Source organism: Anomaloglossus baeobatrachus, chromosome 4, assembly GCF_048569485.1.
Source record: "Anomaloglossus baeobatrachus isolate aAnoBae1 chromosome 4, aAnoBae1.hap1, whole genome shotgun sequence".
Lineage (NCBI taxonomy): Eukaryota > Metazoa > Chordata > Amphibia > Anura > Aromobatidae > Anomaloglossus > Anomaloglossus baeobatrachus.
Window position 1 is genome coordinate 625,122,705 of NC_134356.1, and position 16,006 is coordinate 625,138,710.

General features: G+C 43.9%; 1 protein-coding gene across 2 annotated transcripts in view; it reads left to right on the forward strand.

The window, feature by feature from the left end:
- The first annotated feature begins 503 nt into the window (after nucleotides 1–503).
- Nucleotides 504–16,006, forward strand: part of ADGRL1 (adhesion G protein-coupled receptor L1) — a 551,629-nt gene continuing 536,126 nt past the window's right edge. For both annotated transcript variants that reach the window (XM_075346318.1, XM_075346319.1), the window contains exon 1: nucleotides 504–2,088. The gene's annotated coding sequence lies outside the window, so the exon portion shown is untranslated. The remainder of the gene's footprint in view (nucleotides 2,089–16,006) is intronic.

The window sequence follows — 16,006 nt, forward strand, 5'->3', positions numbered from 1 at the left end:
GTGGAGCCGCTATGGAGGCTCCAATAAAGCCCTAATGAGGACTGTATGATGCACTATGGAGACACAGCGAGAAGTGAGAACAGGACGGGGACAGATGTAGAGAGACATGTATATAGAAATCTGTGTGTAACATGTACAGGGAAGGATGCTGACAGGGGAGGGGACCAAAGATGGAGTGAGACAGAAATGTTTGTACAGAAAGAGGAGGAGAGGTGGATGAAGCAGGCGAAGGATGGAGAGAGAGAGGAGGGAGCGGGTGAAGGAGAGGAGAGGGAGGAGATAGGGAGATGGAGGGACACAGAAGGAATGATAGCAAAGACGGGCACACACAATGGTGGAGGTGAAGCATCAATAAGACACTGAGCCGAGTGCCTGCTCTGAGGGCAGGGAATGGCAGACAGAAGAAGAGACAGCTGAGATGAAAGAGTGAGTGCTAGGGTGAAGAGATTTACATCTGACTAAGGGTTAAAAGGAGTGAGGGGGAGGGAAGAAGGGAGGGAGAGAGGAGAGAGGGAGAGAGAGAAAGAGCAAGGGAGGGAGAGACAGAGGAGGGGCAGGGAGCTGGAGACCGAAACAGCCCCACAATCTCTCATTTATTTTCTTTGTTATTTCTTTACGTGGGATACAAAATTACAAGAAGAAGAGCGGTGGCAGAGAACATCTCCATTCCTGAGACGAAAAGAGACAGAAGGGAAAAGAGAGACCTCCAGTCAGCGCTCACCAATCTACTAGAGAAGGAATGCGAGAGAGGAGGAGAGGAGAAGAGACAGGCAGCTAGAGAGAGACAGACAAGGATAACCGAGCCTGGGACATCACCGAGACGGGTGCTGTGAGAGGCATAGACAGGTACATACCAACCCTACAAGATGGAGAGGACCAGAGGAGACCTCAGATAGCCACCGAGGTAGCCGTGAAGACAGAACAGGACCAATAATGAGATGATAGAGGGCTGCTCACAATATTAGGAGTAGTGAGCACATACAAGGGGTTCGACTGCTTTTCCGCCTCATTCTCCCCATTCACTGGGAATCATGTTTAATATGATGGATGTCAGGATTGCTGCTCTCAGACAATCGGATACAAGTGGCCACTGAGTGACTACCTAGCAGGTGCAGCAATAGGAAAAAAGACAATTACCCAGCACCCTGGAGAGCGACCGGGCCACCCGGGGATAGGAGGCTGTTGGACAATTGACAGTGACTGGTTACTACACAGGTTAAGAGAGTACTAGCCCAAGAGAGAGAACTAGACAAGGGGGCTAATATCTCCCGACAGGTGGGGAATGCTCAAATCCCATGTGGCCGTAGTTCATACAAGCATTAAATGACCCCTCACCCCCTACCAAATACCAGAAATCCTGCAATGACAACTCCATGGGAAAGTCTTTGAAAATGGCCAGGCCATAGGGATACAATTTGGGCTAGTGTGTAGGAAGACGGTCTTCCATTCTGCGGCTAGCAGGAATTCACAATGAATCGCAGCTCGGAGAAGAATCATCAATCCTAAAAAGCCAGCAGTGGCTACTTCTACGGAAAGCATAAGGACGAGGAATCCCACTGACCCATGGCAAGGCCCAGCAAATGCAAACATGGCAAATCCAAACCGAGTGTTTACCACGGCAGCTAATACATGTCCAAGAAGCTAAGAGGGACAGAAGACGAACTGCTGTTTTGGTGAGCAATGTACCGGACCATCTGGAATCGGCCAGATTTTTGTCAGATCTTGTGTATATAAAGCCCTCTATTTTCCAGACTACTGACATAGTGCCACACAGATCCATTCACCAACAGAACCGGGAGCAGCCATACTGGACAGGTGGCCATATTCCTTTACTACAAGAGGCTGGCTTATTCACAGCCCTCCAAATACGTGGACAACCGTCCTGTTGACAGAAGGCCAGTATTCTCTTTCCATCCTTGGACAGTGGCAATAAGGCGCAAGAGGAGGGGCCTAACGATTAGGCTCCACCCCTGTGGGAACATGTCCATGGCAGGTGGTCTTCTTGGGGGAAATCGGTGACCAGGCTTAACCCCAATCCTCCAAAAACATAAACATCTGGGGGGAAGGGAAAAAAGGCAACATTATAAGGTGAGGAACATGGGTATTTCTATATCTGCAGAGGAATGCAGCGTATACCATTGTGTGTGTTCATATACATACGTGTGTGCACGGACACACAAACGCACATACGTGTGTACATTGTATACATAGCAGTATGCAGTCAGCTTCTGTAGGAGTGAGTGGAATCTATAATATCTATCTACTGAGTATCTGCAAAATAAATGTATGTTGCTTGGGTATATTGATTTGTATGCTATATATGTTTATGATATATATATATGGGTACAAGAAGGTAACCAGGTGTAGATATATAATCTATCTATGTAGTATATATGTATGTGTAGCAAATCATCTATATATCTACTAATCTGTCCGTCTCATATCTATCCATCTTTTAATCCGTCTCCGCGTCTTGTACAATATTGTTCTGTAGGCAGCCCGTACAGGCCATCTGGCCTTTTATTTATGGATGTTGGTCTATTTCACTGCAAGGCAACCTATATTATTTCCATGCAGGGATTCACTCTCTACTGAGTGGTCAATTAGAAATTTATGAAAAGGTGGTCTTTCATGAAAGGATGTCTCACGCTGATGGAAGCAGCCCGCTTCATGGCATAATACTCTTATTTGCTTTTCCCCGGCACAATGTGAAGCATGGCCAATCTCATTTATTGAATATACATCCATTTGAAAGCAATCTCATTATTTGCTAGACCACGGTATGTTATTATGATCTGCACAGTCCTAGCTCTTCTCTTTTTTTTTTTTTTGGACAGCAGTGAGCATCTTATCTGTTTGTTTGGGTTTTATTTTATTTCACGACTTAGACGATTTTCTCAAACTGGAAAGTAGCTCGTTGCTTCCATCATCATTTAGTCCTTGGTCTCGGTTTATACCTAATGAAAACCAGAACCGAGACCCTGCTTCTTATCCCTGCTTTGTTGTGAAGTCTCCAGGTTCTAAGGCAATTAATTTGGGCCTCTATTAGCATAGGATCCACCATTGAATGTTCTGCAACACTGGTAGGTAGAAGGTCAAGTAATGACCATTATTGGGGTTGAAGCCCATGGTTCTTAGTACATAGTCATAAAAAAAATTATATAGAGACTTTACAGAGAATGTAATTACCTGACCAAAGGATTGGTGATGACAGTAGATGGGATTTTGGTACCTGTGGTAGATCACTCATTTCAAGTGCTGTCAGCAGAAGACAACACTTTGCAAAGAAGTCTTATTATAAGGAAAGCTGTCTATAATGGACAACCGAAAAAATTCCATAATTGGAAGAAGAAATTGTTTCGTCCAAGAAAATGTGACTTTTTTGACAGACATCCATTATTTTTCAAGAAAGCTGTAAGGAGCAGCCACTCAAAAACTGTACTAATTGTGGTATCGTAATTGTACCTATCATTCATAGGCAGGTAACATCACTCATTAAAATCAGTGTCACTCACCTTAGCCAATTACGCACTGAAAAAGTAACCCAGGGAAAATATGTAGGGTCATGCAGTAAACGATAATATGACTTAGTAGGTGATGGGATGACATAGACATAGAGGAAGGTAAACCTGACTATTGTTAAATGAAGAGACGTGAGAATGTAGAGTTACTCCTTCAATGAATGGTGGAACCACCCATGGAACATGGGATCAGTCATGGTTACCGATTCACTTTGGGTGAACCTTAAATAGTTGGCCGAAGATGCATAGTGTGGAAAATCTGGGCTCTAATGCAAAATCTGTAGCAGGGTCTTCTAACTCATGCACCTTTTAGTCCTTCATTTAGCAGTGGGGTCTTTAAGCTTGAGTGATGTGAAAACCTCTGTGCCTTGTCTTGGCTAGATCACTGCTTGAATTAAGAGGCATACCTTCAACAGACTCTGTTTGTAGTATAGTCGAAAAATTACCTTCGCACTTACACTGGTGACCGGGCAATTGATGTGAGTCATAGTGAGTAAATGGAGTCATAGTGACTAAATGTACAGTGTAAAAACCCTTTGAAAACTCCATATAATGGAGACTTAGTGTAGGTCCACTGAACTTGCCGATTTGTGTTTCCAAGTGACAATAGCCAAGGACGGACATTGAGGGCACAACAGAATGATCAAAACTCTGGAGCTGGTTCAGGTCACCATGCTAATCTCATTACCTAACACTCTGAAGTTAATTAATTATCTTCGAAAAGCCTTTGGTAGTTATAAGGGAATAAAAGCCCATGGGCTTCCAAGGCGTAAATATTGAAAAGATTGATGGACAACCTCATTTGATCCCTTTTTTTCATTCATAGGGCTCATATCAGCCAACTTATCTGCTGCTATGGAATGTTTGGCCTTAGCAATAGCATCCCATGTGTGCTAATAAGCATATGTAATGACTTATCTCCAATCTGTGGACTCTTCCAGTCAATCAACACAATGATAAAAGGGCTGACACGTTTGGTAGTTATAAGGGAATCAAAGTTCATAGGCTTTTAAAGCCTAATTATTGATAAGAATGATGGACAACCTGTTTTGAACCCCTTTCCTTCATGGTGCTCATATCAACCAACTTATCTGCTCCTATGGTATGTTTGGCCTTGCCAATATCATCCCACGTGTGCTAATAAGTATATGTAACAACTTCCCTCCAATCTGTGGACTCTTCCAGCCAATCAACACAAAGATAAAAGGGCTGACACGTTTCACTTTTTAAGACTTTCCCCAACCATTTTGATTATTGCCATACTTACTTAGGCTAAGAGCATTACATTGACAAGGGCTAATGCATAGGGAATGGTATGTAAAGTCATATCGTTATTGTCAAAAATTCCAGACTCTTTCTCTTGAGGTTACTCATGACCTGAATTATGTAAAAGACACATCTAGCATATACATCCTCTTGTCCATTTATTCCAGTAAAATCGTTTTAAGGCAGAGTACAATTACTAAATGGAATGTAGGCTCATTTATGGAAAGGTAGAAAAACTCCTTGGAATGTCAAGCCACTTGTTGGAAGCTAAAATATTTTTCAAATGGCCAATAAGGAGTCAGTTCATTCAGTGGAAAGCAGAGTGAGAAAGTCCAATCTCCTAGGGGAGAATCGAATTACTCACTGGAATGTTGTCTTCTGCAGGCACTGCAATATGGAGCTTGTGCTGTCACTGGATGTAGACTGGTCCCGTGGTGTAAGAGTTCGCTAGTCCCTGGTGCAACATTTAGACCTGGGCCCCCCTTATGTTGGTTAGATGTGTGTGTGTGTGTGTGTGTGTGTATATATACGCAATGTATATATTTAGCATTCTAAATCCTATAAAGACCTACGAGTCCGCCCATTATGTAGTAATGGTTTCCATCCTGGGCTCCCTCCTGATAAATATGTCCCCCAGCCTGGTAAGTACATCCCCTATCCAGGCATATATGTCCCCCCATCTTGATAGATATATATATATATATATCCGCTATCCTGATATATATATATATATATCCCCATTTTAGCCTACAACCTGGTATGTATATTTTATATATATCTACCAGGATGAAGGACATTTTTACCAGGATGGGATTGTTTTTTTACATATATAAAAAAACCCATCCTGGTAAAAGTCTCCTCCATCCTGGTATTGATGTCACCATCCTGGCATATGTGTCCCCATACTGGGCACCCCCTATTGTCCCTCCCCCTAATAGGCCCATCCTGGTATATAATGTCCCCCTCCTGGTATATACTGTTCCCATCCTGGTAAATATATCTTCGTTCTGTCTAATGAAAAAAACAAGAACATTGTATTCACCCTTCTTGTCTCCTACGTCATGCAGCATCCTCCTCCTGTGTAGCCAGCGGAGAGTAGCCGTCAGCTTTCAACAGAGTCAGTGCTATTGCAACGCGCATCATTACCATGCACTGCCCTCAGTCACTGGGACTCAGAGGAAAGCTGTTGGCTTCTGTTTGGCTGGCAGAGTGTATCGCAGTAATGGGACCAGACGGGTCTCTGCACTGCGATACATTTCAGCTGAATGTGTACTGCAGCCTCGGATGCACATCCAGCTGAAGCAGGAGCTGGGGCCAGTGGGCACCCTACACCCCGGGGCTCGGTTGCGGTTGCAATCATTCCACCCCTGGACTGCTCCATTGAAAGGCTGAACAATTTATAGAATTGCAGACACAATATTCGAAGGCTACATTCTGGAACATGGATCAGTTCATGGAAATGTAAAATGGAATCTTGGTAATGAATTGGTGGAACCTCCTCGCTGGAGCATAGACATAGGCTAGAGGCGCTCTCTTGGTTGTCGTCAGCTTATTCCCTAGGTGCCCTCATTGGAAGGAAGATTTGTCTGAGACTGAAGGCCCATTCAATGGGATGTAGAACCAGTGTAAGAGGAAATCACTCACTGGAATGCAGAATCGATCAGATACGGTATTGCGGAATCACTCACTGCAAGCAAAAGTCATACTGTATGGCTGAATCATTGCCTGGAATCTGTAATCAGTAACTGAGCGGTTTCATCACATACTCGAAAATATTGTGAATTTCTAATGCGAGGAGACCATTACTCTTTGTCAGGCTGAACCATTTATTAAAAAGACCGGGTCAGTTTTCTCCTCACACTGTCAGGTAGAATCAATTATTTTAATCCTTTACTGGATAAATTAATTATGTGTTCCCCTGTAGTTTATATGACTGAAAAATAGCGCACGTGTGATCTTTCTTTCATATACAAAGCCTGTCATTTTTCAATAATGTCACTCTCCCTATCAGATGTTGTGGTTTCATCACTGACGTAACCACATGAGTGGACAGGTCACTGCCTCCAGAAAGGTCAGCATACTCGTCTACTGCTGCTGTGATTGTTCCCATGATCTAATTGATTAGTATGTTCTATCCTGCCCACTTCATGTTACAGTTTCTGACACATGAAGCCTTTTCCCCACGCGTATAACCCCATAATTGGACAAGTTACTGCCACCTACAAAGTCTGCGCTCTTTTCTGCTTCTACTGTGACCATTCATATAATCTGATTGATTTATAAATTGTTTATCCCTGTCCGCTTCACAATTCTATTTTTGTCACCTACAACCCTTTTGTAATATAATTCCGGGAATGGAATAGTCACTACCTCCTACAAAGGCAGTACACTCATCTACCGCTGCTGTGATGGTTACTACAATCTGATTAATTACAGAGAGGTTTAACTCGAAATTACTGTTCCAGTGCAATGCTGTACTTATGTACTCACAAGTGGAGATAAGCCACTGCCTCCTCCGAGGTCTACTTACTGCTGTATGTTAAAGAGGACCAACCACCAGGATTTTCCTATATAAACTAAAGCCAGTGCTATACTGACACTATCATGCTGATTCTATACATACCTTTAGTTGTGAGATCGGATGTATACTTTCTGAAATACAGGCAAGTAAAGTTTGTGAAATGCACTGTTATTTGATTGACAGCAGCTACAGAATATCTAATAGGTGGGTCGGGTTTACCTGCCTGACCTTCCTCCCTCCCTCCTCCCCCTCTAATAACAGAGGCAGGGAGAGGGAGGACAGGCAGCAGACAGGGACGGGATTAACTAGCAAAACTCAACCCACCTATTAGATATTTTGTAGCTGCTGTCAATCAAATAACAGTGCATTTGACAAACTTTACTTGTCTGTATTTCAGAAAGTATACATCCGATCTCACAACTAAAGGTATGTATAGAATCAGCATGATAGCGCCAGTATAGCACTGGCTTTAGTTTATATAGGAAAATCCTGGTGGTTAGTCCTCTTTAACAATATGGCCACTATGATGTGTCCTACGGGGAGATGTCATGCCTAGTCATCAAATAATGGTTAAGCCATTGGCTGATGGAACTATTAGACCAAATGTCATTTATCTCAAGTTAAAGGGTTTGTCCACTACTTTTACATTGATGGCCTATCGTTAGGATAGGCCATCAATGTATGATAGGCCGGAGTCTGACGCCCTGCCGATCAGGTGTTTTCAATACCAGAGGCGGCAGGCAGTCGGAAATGCTCAGTTCCTTAGCTGCCCTGTCAAGTGTTAGAGGCCACAGCCGGGTACTGCATTCAAATCAATAAGAGGTGGATGTGCAGTACCCGTCGTGGCCACTATTGGTTTACGGGGTAGTGACTCGCCCACCCCAGGGCTCTGGGACACCCAGTGCCGGGCCGGACTAGTCCGGGGGTAGTCAGCGGTGGCAGGGCCCGGCTCCATGACCCTGGCGGGGTCAACTAATATGACGGCTGTGGGGATGGTGATTAATAATAAAGTTTGGGGAAATAGATATTCGTGACGCCACCTGTGGATTGCGGCTATGGGGCCGCTGCTGCTGGATAGGGCCTCCGGGGCTGATGTAATGGCAGCTGGAATGTTCTGCTCCCCACAGGTGGAGCGGTACCCCGGGGCAACCTTTGGTGCTTATGAAAATCTGTGCAATAGTGGTGCAGTGCAGAACAAAATGGAGGCGACACCAAGAGTTGCAGTTTCAAGGTCTTTTACTCACTGTTTCTGAGTCCAGGTGTCGACAAACCAGTTGCCCAATGGTATGCTGGGATCCACTGTCAGGGACCTTCGCCGATCCCAGGTAATTCTTAGGGTTAATACCGGTTCACCACTTTTATGTCTCCTTCCTCGACTGGCTTCACAGCCTTGACTTTTATAGATGAACTTGTCTTGGTCTCTACCATAGAATCTGGTCAAGGGGGCTTGCCTGACTGGAATCTTGCCCTCTTCCCAGGGGATCTACGGCAGGATGTGGCCCTGGGCGCTTGCAACCACCCTAGGCCTTGGTGTCACTTTATGAGGAAATGTCTTTCTTCCCTCTGTCTGGGGACCGTCCCCGAATGCAGCCAGATCCCTCCACCCGATCTTCCTGTGGAGCATGCCACGAGCAAATAAGCCCTTCCGTGGCCCTGGAATCCTTTCTTCTGTCTGTGGTGTCACCTGGGCCTAGCCGGGCCCCAGGATCTCCACCAGGAAACTTCTCTCTCTGTCACTTTCTCTCCTTCACTCTTCTGAGGTAACTACCTCCCTCTCCTTCTCCCTCTCACTGACCGTCTGAACTTGAACTTCCTGTTTCTACTCTCACTTTCAGTTGACTCCTCCCACTTTCCATGTTGCTAGGTCCCACCCTATGGGAGAAGAGATGGGTCTTACGGCCCCCCGGCATACAGCATGGGGGTAGCTGCCACTATCTCCGGTCCCAATATATGCCTAACAATAGGCGTAGTGTGAATTTGCCTGTGAACCGGTATTTACCCTTGTCCTTACCTAGGATGGGACATCACACCTCTGGCTGAGGTGCAATGTCTCTGTGGCGACGGAAGCCTCAGGGGCGCCACAGTAGCTCCGGACCTTAGCATTTCCAGCTGCATGCCGCCTCCGGCACTGAAAACATCTGGTCAGTAGGGGTGTGGGGTGTCAGACCCCAGCCAATCAGACATTGATGACCTATCCTAAATAGAGGCCATCAATGTAAAAGTAGTGGACAACACCTTTGAGCCAGCCATATTGTGTAAGAAAAAGCAGACAGTCATCATTTTTTATTTACAAGGTAATCAAGACTTTTCCTCCTTCAACTCCTCCTTCTTCGGGAGTAACAGATTGAGTTGTATGTTCTTAATGAAAGTCATTTTTTAGCAAAATCTCTTACTAATCCAAAATCTTACCTGCCTTAGTAGCTCTGTCCTTATGTAGGGCTTTACAGTAAATTAGTAATGAGTATGTTACAACCATGCATAAGATCATCCGCAGAGAAAAGAGCTAGACAATTATCTACTGAACTGTCCTTAGAAAGGGCACCAGCACTAAGAGCATTGGTTGCAGCCACTAACCTTGGAGATCAAAAGAGATTATTTTTATATTGTCTTTATATAAATTTATATACAACCTTACCGAATTCTATCTATTGTATCACAACTTCTGTCACCAGGTTTTGCTACCCAGTCTTAAAGCAGCATATTGTAAGGCAGAGACCCTGATTCCAGGATGTATCAGTAACTGAGCTAGTCTTTGCAGTCTTCATAAAAGCACATTTTTACTTGTGGCAGTAGGATCAGGTCTCTGAATGCTGAGCTTCTTATAACCCCGCCCACACCACTGATTGACAGCTTTCAATGTACACTTTGAAAAGGCAGAAAGCTGCCAATCAATGCGATGGGCGGGGTTTTACAGAGTTCATGAATATGGAGGACGAAGTGGCAGCAGGTTTACTCATCTTTGGTGATCATTTTCTGATTAAACTGCAGCAAGCAGCCCAGTAAGTTACACATCGATGGAATCAAGGACTCTGCCCATAAATTATATTGTCTCAGATTAAGTGACAAAAACATGGTGACAAATTCCCTTTAAGATGTGTCTGAAATTCACCCATGCGGTTGCCCAACCATGATATTATGTAGACAACAGGGCACATAGCTGTAACTGTATCATGGTTCCCAGGGGCAGCCGCACATGGGCCAAAGAGGTAAGGGGACCACATCCCACTCCAAAGCTGGTGGAATTGGCCATTATGATGAGTTATTAGGCTACAAAAGGCCCACATATTGTTGTTGCACATAGTCCCATTTTTTTCTGCGTTCGCCAGTGATGGCTCCTCAACCATAATGTATCAATCAAAAAGATAGGGGTATGCACTACCGCATTATACCTTATGTTGGGAGGAGTAAGCTTGATCCGGTCAATACAAGCCACTGTGCTGGTCCTGGGTACTCGTGGAAATAAAAAGGAGACCCAGGTAGTCCCAAGTAGAAAGAAAGCCACGGCACTCACAGGGAAAATCCAAAACTGTTCTTTATTCAATCCATGGAGTGAGGTAAAACAGCGGTGATAGAGCTGGGTGTAGGCTCCCTAGAGACAACGGCCGTTTCGTAGCTGCTGGACCCGTAGAAGTACCAGCAGGTACCAAACGGCTGTCTTCCCTAGGGAGCCTACATCCGGCTCTTTCACTCCATGGATTGAATAAAGAACAGTTTTGGATTTTCCCTGTGAGTGCTGTGGCTTTCTTTCTACTTGGCTCAACCATAATGTACCATTTATAGCAGTGATGTCCTATACAATAGATGAGCAATTGGCCTCTATTAGTTTTCATGGTCCAAGTACGTTTTTAACTTTTTTAGTTCTTTAGGCTTACATACACAGGGGGTTATATGTTACATTCAGATTTTAAAAAGACAGATTTATCCTGATGGTGAATTGTCAGATTTATGGACTTTGGTTGGTATTCAGAGACCTCATAAAAAAACAAGGAGGCATCGGTAGTTCCCAATTTAAATTGTGGAGATTTTTTTTTTATGGGCTACTTTGGAGTATTTATATGAATTAACTCTGATGTATTGGTTTATATTGGATCACATCATCAAAAGCTTACCCAGACATCTCAACTGTAAGGAGTATACATTATCAAAAAATTTTGTCGTAAAACATCATGCATGACTCTCATTACAAGGAACAAAAAGTTTCCTATCAGGTGGACACAAACATGGATTCTTACTTAAAGGGAACCAATCACCAGGATTTTCGTATATGAGCTAAATCCAGTGATATACTGGCACAATCAGGCTGAGTCTATACATACCTGTAGTGGGCAGCTCGGATGTTTAGGTTTTGAAATCCAAGAAAGTAAAGTTTATAAAATCAGCAGCTGCTTGAGTGACAGCAGCTGAGGATCAGATCATATCTGGGGGAGTATTTATAGTTATCCCCTCCCCCTGTTAAAATTAGCATACGTATTATACAAACTATTTACTTTTACTTGCAGGACCTGTGGTGAGGTCATACCCATGTGATTAGCTGATATCAGCTTTGATGGCTAAGGCCCCGCCCCTTCTGGTCACATGGGTATGACCTCACCACAGGTCCTGCAAGTAATGTGCTTAATTATTGTAACATATATGGTCACCTTTACTCAATGGGTACATAAATTACCTATTGGAAGTAATATAGTTCCCATATCTAGTAATTTCATTATTTAGGGTCAATGTTGTCAGTAGTAGGATTTGGTAGAGCACTTGTACTAGAGCGTTTTAGCTTAAAGTGTAACCGTCTTTTTAATTTTCATTTCATAAATCAATAGTACACATGAAAATAAGAAACTGTAATATATATAATCTGCTTTTTTCTCTGCCTGAATTGATCATCAGTCATTATCAAAATTCTCAATTCTGAGGTAAAATCTGTATTCAGTGAAGACTTTCCCATTACTGAGATAGGAGCTGGCAGCTGTTACTGATGAGCATTTATGAGGATGGGAGGGAGGAGGGGCCAGAGCTCTGCCTATAACCCCTCCCTCTGCCTGTAGCCACTCCCTCTGCTTAGTCCCTCCCTCTGCATCTAGCACCTCCTTATGACTCTAGCCCCTCTCTCTGCCTCTAGCTCCTCCTTCTGCCTCTAGCCCCTCCCTCTGTCTCTAGCTCCTCCTGTCTCTAGTTTTTCCCTATGCTTCTAGCCCCTCCCACCACATCTAGCTCCTACCTCTGCCTTTAGCTCCTCCTTCTGCTTCTAGCTCCTCCCTCTGCCTCTAGCTTCCCCCTCTACCTCTTACTCCTCACTCTGCTCTTAGCTCCTCCCTCTGCCTTTAGCTCCTCCCTCTGCCTCTAGTCCCTCCTTCTGCTATTAGTTCTTCTCTCTGTCTCTAGCCCTCCTCTGCCTCTAGTTCCTCCCTCTGCCTCTAGCTCATCCTCTACTAAAAGCCCCTCCCTCTGCCTCTAGAGCTTCCTTCTAGCTCCTCCCTCTGCCTCTAGCTTCCCTCTCTACCTCTTACTCCTCACTCTGCTCTTAGCTCCTCCCTCTGTCTTTACCTCCTCCTTCTGCCTCTAGTCCCTCCCTCTAGCTCCTCCTTCTGCTATTAGTTCTTCCCTCTGTCTCTAGCCCTCCTCTGCCTCTAGCTCATCCTCTGCTAAAAGCCCCTCCTTCTGCCTCTAGCCCTCCTTCTAGCTCCTCCCTTTGCCTCTAGTCCCTCCTTCTGGTTCTACCCTCTGCCTTTAGTTCCTCCCTCTGCCTCTAGCCCCTCCCTCTGCCTCTAACTCCTAGTAATATATTGGATAACCCTCAAAAAAATAATGACTAAAACTCTAGGCTTTTTTTTATTACAAATTATATTAATTCAACAGCAACATTTTACCTGAGGGTTATTTCATCGCAGCTACGTTGCAGCAATATATTTGTGTGATCTCCAGCGTCTGACTACCAGTACAGTACATGCAGTAATGTGTAGACAGGAAGTCAGTCTTTGACTTCCTATGAATAGCATGATGACATCATTATGTATCACACCCCCATGTCGGTTCTCACACCATTTCCTTCCAAATCAGCTTGTCCCTCTCATTGCCTATGGCCTGGTGATTTTATCTTTTTATATAGCGCTATTTATTCCACGCTTTACAGACATGATCATCTCTCTAGATCTTACAACCTTGTATGCAAAAGATATACCAGAGATGTGTTTTTGACAGTGATAATGCACAACCAATATTTAATGATTTCATAAATCAATAATACAAGTGAAAATCAGAATCTCCGTAATATATCTTATGAGAAATCGGCTTTTCTCTCCTCCTGGACTGATCTCTCATTCTCAAAATTCTAAATTCACAGATAAAATCTGTCTTCACTGAATACAGATTTCCCCATTACTACTGAGATAGGAGATCACAGTTGGTGCTCATGAAGTTCTATGGAGAAATGAATTGTTATTTCAGAAAACCTTGTAGGAAAATGTCTATATCTGCCTCCAGCTGCTCCCTTCTCCACTGTCCATAGGATTTTAAAAGCACCAGCTGTCACCTATCTCAGTAAAGGGAAAATCTGTATTTAAAGGGAACCTGCCAGGTGCATTATGCACTCAGAACCACAAGCAGTTCTGGGTGTATATTGCTAATCCCTGCCAAACTGTCCCTGTATCTAGTAGCATAAATAAAGGGATCTTTAGAAAAAGTATTTCTAAAGGTCCTTTATGATATGCTAATGAGCGTAGGGACTAGTCGCAAGGGCGTTAGTTCCTGCACTCATTCCATCCCTTTAGCATGTTAGCACGCCCACAGGGGAGTGCTAACATGCTATGCAATGCCCATTGCCCAGCATCATCAGCAGCAGTGACCTGCACATCTGTGTGCACCGCTTCAGAACGCTGGGAATAGGGTCAGGACGAATGATCAGAAATCCCCGGACTTTCGATCATGCCCACTACACCAGTTTAAAACTGGGATGCGCACACCCTGCTTCATAGTGCGCATGACTGTAAGTCCAGGACTTCTGATCATGCACACTGAGACGAAAACCAGCGTCGGGCGCGGTGGCAGCAGAGGTGAGCACGACCATGCCTCTGACACTGTGCATTCATTAGCATGTTAGCACACCCACAGACACGTGCTTACATGCTAAGCGGGCCGACTAGCCAAGGGAAGTAACACCCTTGGGACTAGTCCCTGACCTCATTAGCATATCATAAAGGATCACCTGATAGGTTCCCTTTAATGATTACAGATTTTACCTGTGAATTGAAAGTGAAAAATCAGTCCAGGAGGAGAAAGAAGCAGATTCCTTTGATAAGATATATTACAAAATTGCTTATGTTCATGTCAACTATTGATTTATGAAATAAAAATTATAACGACAGTTATTCTTTAACAATTGGTACCATAGTTGTCCCTAACACATCAGCAATCATATAAAGATGCTATCAATATGGAATCTGTTGTCACAACGCTATATTATTGTCATAAATTATACTGCCACATAGTACTGTAATGTACTGACAACACCTGGCGGGACCCCCATAATCTTAATAAGCAAACAAAGAGACAAATGGAGCCCAGGCTTCCCCGTGGCTTGTACGTAGTAGCCATGTTGCTTGAATTCTGCCAGATTATTGGAAGCTCTTACCACTTGTTACTGTACAAATATTTGGTAGGTGGTTGGCGGCACTTTTTAGAAGAAGTAGTGACTGAAAAAAGATAATGTCACGCATAAGAAGATAATGTTACGGGCTTGATGACTGTTTCAATCACTCTGAGATAGTGTCACTCAGACGAGCTTAGAGTCACTCAATGGAGACGTTAGTCATAACAGAGACTATTGGATATATGGCGCTTCCATTGGAAGATAGCGTCACTCATCGGAACGGCTTATTCTTGAGTGGATGGTGTCACATGTTGGATAGTGAAAATACAAATAAGCATGGAGAGGTTATCCACAAAATTAGTGTCAATCATTACCACAGTATTTCCTATGGCTCAGGTAGTCTCTCACCTAAGCTACAAATCGGGAGACCACTGAATAACAAAATGTAGGTTCTTGTATTGAACTAGTGAGATGGTAGACCTCAACTAAGTTCCACCTCAATCATCTACAGCCAGAAGATACCAAATGTATTGGACAGAAGTATCTTCTGAAGATTTGTGATAGTCGTCAAACTAGTATCATGGCTCGGCACTAAGGTGGTCACCACTGTACAACAAAGAATTAATGGAACATGGTCTCATACATTGTGTACCTGTTCTTTCTCTTAAAAATTGTAGTAAAGCATGGTGTTGTCAGAGATGCAGCTACGTTTCCGGCACCCGGGGCAGGAATTCAGTTTGGCAGTCTCCGCATGCGGTTTGAGTAGTCATCACGCAACCAATCATTCATATCACTGGCAGATACAGACAGAAAAAGGTCCCTGTGCAAAAGCAGTAAGTTGGTCCTTTGCAGTCCAATAACTGATCAAAACTCACCATTCCGCCAACTTTGGAGGTAGAAATGGGACCCCTTATCCCCTTTGCCCTTGTGCGGCTGCACATGCTTCACCAATGATATGTCCACCCCTGGGTCATAAGCGATTTGCACACTTACAGTCGCGTGCCTATAAGCTGCTCTTCCTAATGTTAAAAAAAAAGTGAAAAGCAGGAAGAAAAGCCACATTACCGTAAGTATGAAAATCGCATATGAGTGTTGGATCTAGCAAGAAGAGCTGAATCC